We start from the raw sequence: 10,225 nt of genomic DNA, 5'->3' as shown, positions 1-10,225 counted from the left end.
TACTACTTGTCCTTGAGGATAATACACTCTTGAGTAAACATGAGTGGAGGTCATCTGCTTTGACACGAGGAGCCCCGCTGGCCTCAGCACCTTTTCTACCTCCCCCCTCAGCCTCTTAATGGCCTCCGGATACTGTCTTACTCATCCCCAACCTGACCTTTGGTTTCATGTCTTCCAGCTGCCTGCCCAGTGGCAGGCTTTAAAAAGGCAAGATAAAGTAGTGGCTGCTGCTGCTGCTGCTGGACATGAACTATACTTTTGCTGTGTAAACAGTGTCTTCTAAGGATCTATTTTGCTGATGTATGATGGGGCCTGGTACTATTATTCCAAGTGAGGCTTGTTCATGCATAAATAGTATCATAGTTGAGATACACTCATCTACTCTGCTGCTTTGGAAAAGCTCACAATGTCAAGTTCATGACTGGTCGTGTCCCAGTACGTACTGTATGAAGATTTCTTCTGTATGGAAACTACTGATTCATCCTGGTGCCCAACAATCATGGAAGTTGTTGATAAGTACAGACAGTAACTTTAAATTCTCGCCAGTTTCCAAAAGCATTCTATCAGTTCTGATCAATTATGGGGTGAAATGATGTTCTACAATTTACAACATGTTTCTGGGATTGAGGTATTCCAATTAGTTTGAGCACAATATATTATTTTATGAATTTAAATGAATGAATTCAAAATCATCTATTTAAGGGATTAAGCGAATAAGTTATGGATATTGATGATAAAAAAAATCAGACATATGAAACTGATATCTATGAGTGTGTAACGTGGTGCGACTTGATTGAATTTAAGGGGACGGTTGTCTCTTGGTGGACGTATGCATTCTACTGAGAGCCATTCTAATTACCGTGTTACCGTGACAACCATGCAGACAATTATTACTTGAGTGTCTGAACCAAATTCCACAGAAATCCACTTCAGGTTGGCGCGAGAGGAAAAGTCAGGGGATCACCAAAGTCATCATGATTCCTCTCTCTAGGCACCGTGGAAATCTGCTGGAGCAAAGAGAAAAAACAAACCCCCATCCATATAGCTCCATGCTGAGGGCATAGCTTAAAACACAAATCTTAACTTAAAAGTCACACCTGTTTTTAAAATGTTATTGTCTTTAAATCACATCTACAGCACAAGGCATCTTTCTTATATACTCAGATTGAAAATACAACAACAATCTTTGTTTAGATATTATTATCCAAGAATTGTGTTTATGCCTCTGACAATAGAAAATGAGCTCACCTGTTCTAATCTTCTCTAAGTGAGAAAAAGAGAATTGAATTATATGCTCTTCCCTTTTCAGTGGAACTTAATAAAACCCATCAGTGTAGCTCACACGGCATCAATGAATGTTCAGCTGGGGATGCATTCTGCTTTATGTTCCCTCTGTGTGAGATAACAGGTCATCGTGATGGAACCAACACAACCATTTTATTCTCGGCTGAAACGTCTATTCATCTGTGTTGCCTCATGGATGATTGATATGTCAATTGCCTCTGAATCTGCCTGTAAATATTGCTGTGTAAAAGTCCCAGATGTAGGTGATCTTTGCAGAGATTGCAGCCCTGAGTGACTGTAAAAAATCAGCTTCACCGAAAAATCCCAAATCCCAGCGTTCACTTTGCAAAACTGACAAATGATCTGTAAACTTTGCCGAGTAACGATCAGCACTTACAGAGTTAATATGACACATCTGTTAAACCCCCTCAAAAGAGAAGCATCTGAGGGAACATGCAGAGTGTTTCACTCAAGTCGGCACAACCCCACTCGTCTGGATCTCACAAGGTCCAGAAACAGTTTTCATTGACAGATAGAGCACTTAAAATAAGATGATAAAAGCAGCAAATGAGGGAAAGAGGTGAGTGAGGCAGTCACATTCTATTCTAGGTAAGGATGTGGTGCAGTTTTAAGATGTGACGTGGTTTCAAGACAATGATGCACGGTTTGATCTGCCAGGAACTTTCATGTGTTTGAAACGGGGCAAACAGATGAGTCCATAGGCTGGTTCAGGTTTGATATTTCAGGAGAAAAGATTGAAATTCAGAGTGCAGCTTATGATTGAGTTAACAAGTTTGTGATGATTGTTCTTGGATAATCGCCCTCATCTATTCCCAACCTGAAGTGTGGATCACAAGGCAAATCTAAGGGGTAATGAGACAATTACAGGAATAAGAACGAGAATAAGTATTTAACTTATTTAACAAAATTATGTTTATTTCTTCAGACTTTTCTTTTTCCTTCTCTCTAAACTACTGAATATTCACCTCAAGCCTTGAGGCTCAATTCCCTCAAATGACACTGATAAAGAACAAGAACAACACAACCAAAATGAATCAAATCAAATCAAAGAAAGATAAAACATTTTGGAGACTGAAACAAACTTACCGTATGCTCACACTGTCCAAGGGGCAATAACCTGGGATAAGGGGTCACAAGTAGATTCTGTACCGCTGCATTTTAAAAAGAGTGATTTGACATTTAGATTTTCACTTTCTTGCCCTGAAGGACAAGAGGCCACACTACCATGACTGGACAGCAAATCTAAAGCTACGGCTAAGAGCTTGTTAGCTTAGTCTATAGCTCGAAGTGTGGAAACAGCTAACTTGGCTCGGGCCAAAGTTTTAAAAAATCTGTCCACAAACATGTCTCAAGCACTTTAATTAACACATTATATCTGTTTATTCTGTATATGTAATTTACAGTTCAGTTTTTGTATTGATTAATTTTGGATAAAGCCAATGTATCAATTCCCCCATGTTTCCAGTCTTCATACTAAAACAAGCCAACTGGCTGCTGGTTCATATCAACCTGACAAACATGAGCGTGGAATTTGTTCTTTGTTTTGGCTCCAAGAAAATCCAGTTTACATGTGATGGGTGCAGAAGTGGTGCAGAGGCAAAACCCTTACCCTGGTTTGTGCAGGGGAAGAATTGGTTCGTCCAATAACTGCAGCGATTGAAGGTGACAGGTCATCTCCATCTACGACAAAATGATCACAATTTATAAACAGTCCAACTGCATCACATTAGACATTTATAATAAAGTAGATTCATGCTTAAAAATAATAATTGATTCCATATGTGCACGAATAACTCGTGCAAATGTTTCTCTGACATGAATGTACAGCATATCTTGAATTAAACAGAAACATTTCCTTGTGCTGCACATGTATCTAAAATGGAAATATTTGATGTATTACAAAAAAGGGACGACTTTGCCAACTCATTCAACCATCACAAAAGGTGAGTGCAAAAGACTGCAGGTATTATCACTTGAATCTGAATGCCTGAATACTGATTAATACCAGATATCTTTATTAAAAGATGTCCCAGTCTACAAAGCACAACCTGCCTGATTCAACACTCGTATGCTGTTCATTAAGTATCCCTTTTTCTCTGTCACTCATGTCTCACCCTGGACCAAACTCAGTTGGGGACATGAGTGATAACGGCACCATCATGGGCCTTTTCAATTAGTTTCCCAGATGAAAAATATATAATCCTCATCCTTCATGCCAGGACGCTTTCTCAGATTACAACACAATCTGTATTAATCATTAAATTTATGAACAAGAAGTCTGTGCTTGCATAGCGCTGCCAGTCATCGCGTCTGGGTCCGAGTTCCTGATAACAACTTATGCACAAGCATAACAAAGACAATTAAAGGTTGAAGTGTGTGTTTATGTTCTACTTGGGGTCGGCCTTTTATTCTCAACCATAAATATTAAAGATGACTCATAGCACCTCAACTCCAGGAGCAGAAAATACGACGCTTCGTGATGTTTGGTATATGCTAATAAAGTTTCACTCCACTTAGCTAAAGGTAAAGTGGCTGTGATACACAGCTCGTGGAGGCAGTGACTGTAGAATACTTTAAAACCTTTAGTGCCAGATGGCATTGTCCTCCTCAGAGTCATAACTCAGGCACATCAAGATATGACGGCTACTATACGTGTAATGAGAAATGACTCACTTTGTCCAAGGACATCAAAACTTCCACTGTCCGTCGCAACTAAACACTCGTAAATCTGCTTAGACGTAATAGATAAAAAACCCTCTTGTTATAACTTGTCTGAAAATACCTATCTTCGGTATTAACGTAATTCATGTTTACTCATCTGCACAGAAACTTCTAACAGCTGTTTGGCATTCAACATTGTCAAAAATAGGCTAAGACGGGGATCAAGTCATATCAAATTGGTAATGTCTTTAAGATTATGTGTGTGAATATGCAGAATCTGTCAAGATTTGGGGGCTGGAAGCCTTTTGGTTTCTGTTTCTAGTTTGACTTGTCACGTTTGACCAGGCTTTTGTTGTGCGCAGGTAAAAGCAGTCCGTTGACCGAACTACAACGGGTAGATTCTTTAATCTGTCTGTGTTCATACGGAGACAGCTCTTAATAGATATTAGCCAAAATGTTGTCTGGACCTAAAACAAAACTTTATGTGGAGAGATGTTCGACGTGTACGATAAAAGAAACTAGTTGAACTGTAAACAAAGTACAGCAAACAGAAAACTGAGTCTATGTCCAAATATCCGTTGTCTACACCAGAAGCCCCAAATTATTGTCCGTTGTCATCAGAGGCTAATTTGTGATCAGACGATAGCCGATGGGCTCTGTCATTGGCAAACAGACCATCTCTCTTCATGGGGTGGAGAAAAAATTAATTGATGTTTTACTGCCACCAACTGGTCTGGAGTGTGACTCAAAATGTCGAGGATTTACAATATTTACAAATTCCTGTTTCCCTCAAATTCCCAAATTAGATTTTGATAACTCTTATTTCGAGAGTTCTATTTTTTTTTTATCCCCTTGATCAAAGTGTACTTTTATCTTTGAGCTTTTGAATCAGACGCCTTCTTCCATCTCATATTTCTGACAGCTCAGATGCTCTATTGTCTCTTACCCACAGTGGTAACATCTGCCTGTGTTATGTTCACCTGTTTCGAATAATCCAAGTAGTCTTGATCTCTTCGGCTCCTTCCTGTTCACCTGACTTCCCCGGCTTTGAACTCATTAAAACCAGTTCTTTCCCCTCTCTCCTCCCATGTCTTCTGCCAACTTTCTTTCAATGTGTGCCTCACAATGCTCTAGATTTCTATCTTGTTGAAGCCAATTGCATCGTCATTCTTTAGCGGCTGCTTTGCAAATTTAACAGCTGTCACATTTCACTTGCTACAAATATGTGCTGGGTTAAATATACATCCTCATTTCTGTGTGTAAGTGGAGTGACTAGCAAAACAAGAATATGATGGGACAGTGCAATGCAATTTTACTTTAAATATCACAGTGAAGTCTCTTGAATCTTGGAACCCGTACAAACAAAATCACTAAATCCTTTTTAATACCCCCCCACATCATTGTAGGAACTGTATTTAAAGACATTTGCAGGTTCCAAAAATCAGTATGTACCAACTGCTAGAAAAAATGTGCATGCAAATTCCTCTAAGTGCAACTCTGAATCACAACAAAGATGCCAGCCAATGTGTCACTCTCCTTGTTTGCATTAGACAAAGCGGATGAGCAAACTATCTATTCAGTTTCTACCCCAGTGATGTCAAGTATCTGCGTAGCTGCGGCCACCGTGTGAAAACACAGTGAAATGAGAGGTTTGTTGGAAATTCCTTGGTTCCACTCTCCAGCAGAAACAAACATGACACTTTCTTTCTAACAGCTTCAGCAGAAAACACACAGGCCACGGATACAGTAAACGATGGAGATTATTAGAACTCTAAATGAACCTAAAAACAAAGCTTTGCATTTCTGTGATCTCACATAAGAAGGGTTTGGCGGAGATTTAATCTTTTTGTTTCGCTTAACAAAATGATCGCTCTCTAGATATGTGTTAAAAGTCTCTTCTCTGTACTTTCAATATTTTCCTTCAGCTTAATACAGGATCTGGACGCTGGGTGTTTCTGTGCATATTTAGTAAAAGAGGATATTAATGGTATATACTGAGAGGTGTTTCTGATATTTATCCTACTGCCACTGATATTTATAGGATGGGCAAAATAATAGAAAGACCTGTAAACAGCGCAACAAATTGCAGCCTCTAAAACCCCCTTTAAAACTGCACATCATAACCTCCATTGAGGTCGAGTTTATATTATAGGACAAGAGAATCAGGCTGCAACAGTTATGGGTGTACCTAATAAAGTGGTAGCCGAGTTTATAAAGGTGTAGACGGTCCAGTCCAGAAAAGAATATAAAAAATAAAGCAGAAGTGAGAGTCTGCAAACACACACACACACACACACACACACACACACACACACACACACACACACACACACACACACACACACACACACACACACACACACACACATTATGAAGAAACACAGTGTGGTTGTTGTAGATGTTCTTCTATTTAAAGTGAGTTACAACCAGAGTTAGACAGCAAATCAGGTTATTTATATACAATCTATACAACAAACAGTGAGTGATCTGTCTGTCCTCCACAATCTGCTCCAGGCTCGATTTCTCTCTCTACTCATCCTTAAAGTTTTTCAAACAGATTCACTTCAACTACGATGTACAGATACATTAAATGGACTTTATAAAATCTACAGACACAACATGGAGTGTATACATTCTACACAACATGGACTGTATAAAATCTACAAACACAACATGGACTTTATAAACTCTACAAACACAACATGGACATAACATGGACTGAACAGGAAGTTACACACCTGTCAGAAGAAGATCAACTGTGTGCATGTTAGCATGTAGCCATACCCAGAATGCACCTGTTGGGCACCTGTTCGCGGGGGTGTTTGATTTGTGTCACTGAGCGTAATTGCCGGGTGGTGCAACAATGAAAGTTGATTAAACCTCTGACTGAAACTCTTCTGTGTTCCCTCAAATTTGCATTTCAAGGAATTTAGTTTTGACCTTCATGGCCGAACAATCGTATGTAACTGTAAATTGCTTTATTTGGTTATTTGCAGATATATTGAATCCTTGTCTCTATCTCCACCCACCCAAAAGCTGTCCAATCAAACACACATACCTCTGCTTGTTACAGGAGTAATCCAGACATAGATAGATAGATAGATAGATAGATAGATAGATAGATAGAGTTAAGGTGGAAATGCTCAGCTATGTTGGTGGTAGCTTATTTTACTCATGATTTATCTCGTACATCTTAAAAACTTGATTTTCATTGGCGGGGTCTTTAAGGCAGATGCAACTTTTTTTGTCGAAACGCTGCCGCTAATCTTAATCGTGGCTGCATAATGACGCTATCCTTAATCTTATTGCAATATTGTGCACTTTTTGTTCTGTTTGATAACTGCTAGCCTTGACCTGGAACAAACGAGTGTGTCTGTGAACACCAAGCTCTGCCCTCCAGCGACCCCTGGAGGTTAGTGTTGTCAGAACAGCTACAATAATTAATCTTTGGGAAACAAGAACTACTGCCTTGCAATTGCATCAAGTTTCAGTTCACATCCATGTCTGTCTTGACTCATGTATTATATGAAGTATATTTATATTAGACTTTGAAGGAATTTAGTAAAAAAAAAAAATGTAATACAAGTATTCTCCAATGATTACTCTGAATTTTTGTGTTATGGAAAAAAGTGTTTAGTTAGGTCCGAGTGGCCTTGATCTTCTGAACTTTGAGCAAAATCCAGTTCATCTTTGAGTCCAAGTGGGTATTTGTGTCAGACATAATGAAATTCCCTCCAGTTGTTCCTGATATATTACATGAAGATTGGTACAGATGTGAGGACACATACCTTGACCTGAGGACCATCCATCCATTATCTATCCCAGCCAATCCCTGTTGACATAGGGCAAGAGGCAGGATACACCCTGGACAGGTCGCCAGTGTATCACAGGGCCAGAATACAGAGACAAACCATCATTCACACTCACATTCACACCTAGGGTTTACTTAGAGTCTCCAATCAACCTAACCCCATGTCTTTGGACTGTGGGAGGAAGCCGTAGCACCTGCAGAAAAAACATGCAAACACAGGGACACAGAAATAGACCCAGGCCGAAACCAGGATTCAAACCTGTGAGGCGACAGTGCTAACCACTCCACTGCCAATCCTCTCCAATCCTCAATGCCGACCTTTATTGACCAAAACAGTTCATCTTCGAGTCAAAGTGAATCCTTGAATCAAATTTGAAGACATTCGCACAAGGTGAACTTGCATGATGGGCTGCTCTACTGTGAAACTGTAAGAAAGTAGTATTAAATGAATGAATTGTAAATGATGATAAGCATGAAACCACAGCTAAATTTAGATTTCAGTCAGACTGTTTTTCACTTTACATATCCCCTGTCACTGTGCTTTTGTGTATGAAGCACGGCTCTAATGTAACTATCCGGCAGAAAGCATCCAGTGTGATAGTTCTGCTTTTTGCTCTGGTGATGAATTGAATTAGGCAGAAGAGACATTCATACGAACACTGTCAGAGCTCAGACCGAAATTAGGGACAAGAGCTGAACTGAATGGACTCGCTAATTTCAAACCGCAGCAGCATCAAATTAGCTTGGTAAAAGGGCGCTGTATCGACGAGCTATCAAATGGGTCATTTCATTTTTTTAGAATTTTTTTTTTTTTAAAGGCAATTTAATAACTTAATGAAGGCAATCAATTGTGAGAATTGTCAGCGGAATGAGCTGAGAAGTGCATGTCCTGACGTTTTTTTAATTGTACAAAGGTTGTGAAAAATCCAGTCTGTGAATTGAAAGTTAATGGGCCAGGTGGATACAGATGGACAGCCGAGCCATTAGACAGTGTAATTAATTAGCACTCGGCGATCGCAGTCCTGCTTGTTCTGTTTCAAAAATGGGCAAAACAATGATGTGAGGGGGTTTTTGCTCTCTTAATTGGAAACACAGACAGGTACGACAGAAGACCAATCCAGGAGGCGGCCATCGTTATACGCTGTTTGTCTTGACTCCAATCAACACACAACGGAAACAACAAAGGGGCTAAATCTTTATGTCCAAGATGCTAATGACAAACACAGAAAAAAAACATTGTGATCCATGTTCCTCTTATACTGGAAATACAATAGAAGGATTGTGTTTCTACATGATCGGGTGTTAACAAGTTAGGTTTTCTTATGTGTATTGTGTTAATGTTTCTTTCAATAAAACAATATCAATAATTATCACAATATAATTGTTATCATAACCAATACAAACAAAAGTTTTATATTTATTGATATACTGCTTATACATTGTCTAACCACAGTGAGGAGATATATCACATCTACCTCAGATTTGTAAAATGTTTTGGTGTTTATCAGGTGTTTGGCATTCTCTGTTCATAAAGACGAGTTTAAAACCACAACTTTCACTCAGGAGAAGTAAATTCAGTCTTTAAAGTTGAAAATAAATAATACTGAGACATTTAAGGTGATAATCATCCATATCGACTGATCTCTCTATCTTGAAAGTTCTTACTTTGACATAACTTTTGGCTATGTCACCCAGCCCTAGATAGAAAGATATATAGATTGATCCAGAGGGAAATTTAGGAAATACAAGCAGGGACAGATAACACACAAACACAAAACCCAGACTAAAACCCAGAACAGACACAGAAACACTCAGGAAATCAAGGGCAAAAATGAATTATGGAATATGTCTGGCAATTTGTTACTTATACTGACTCTAATAGCAAATAGGAGGGAACAGACACGTCACTGTAAGTCATTACCCTCAGGAGATACAGACTCTCGAGGTTCACTGTCTCACAGCACCAGAGACACGATGGCAACGCCGAACACAAAACATAAAACATTTAAAGCCTTCAGACCTCTCAGGTCAACCATCTCCCATTTTATATTAGAGTGAAGTAAAAAAAAAAAAATCCCTGACAGAAAATAATATTCGGAAGAAATCATGAATAAATAATTACTTATAATATTTTCTTTTGCAATATGATCACTTCAAAGTGCAAAATAACTAAAACTGTAAAGACTTAAGCTGGGTCCATCTCCCTCCGACTACATAATAGGGAGTGTAATGAAGAATGGGGTGAAAAATGTATGGAACCACTTTAAAGATAGCAAATGCTTGATGCACGATTTCAAATGTGTCTGGGAAAGGTTGAAATTGATGGGATTTCCAAGTCAAATCATCTTCATATAATTTGTTAAAATGCACCATGTTAAAGTTTTGGATGTTGAACAAAAACGTATACAATTTCTGAACTTGGATTAAGTTGTAGGAGCAAATTTGCTC

This window comes from Hippoglossus hippoglossus, chromosome 13, assembly GCF_009819705.1.
Source record: "Hippoglossus hippoglossus isolate fHipHip1 chromosome 13, fHipHip1.pri, whole genome shotgun sequence".
In the NCBI taxonomy this organism is placed as follows: domain Eukaryota; kingdom Metazoa; phylum Chordata; class Actinopteri; order Pleuronectiformes; family Pleuronectidae; genus Hippoglossus; species Hippoglossus hippoglossus.
The sequence above is the reverse complement of the archived record's forward strand: the minus strand, read 5'-3'. Positions refer to the sequence as shown.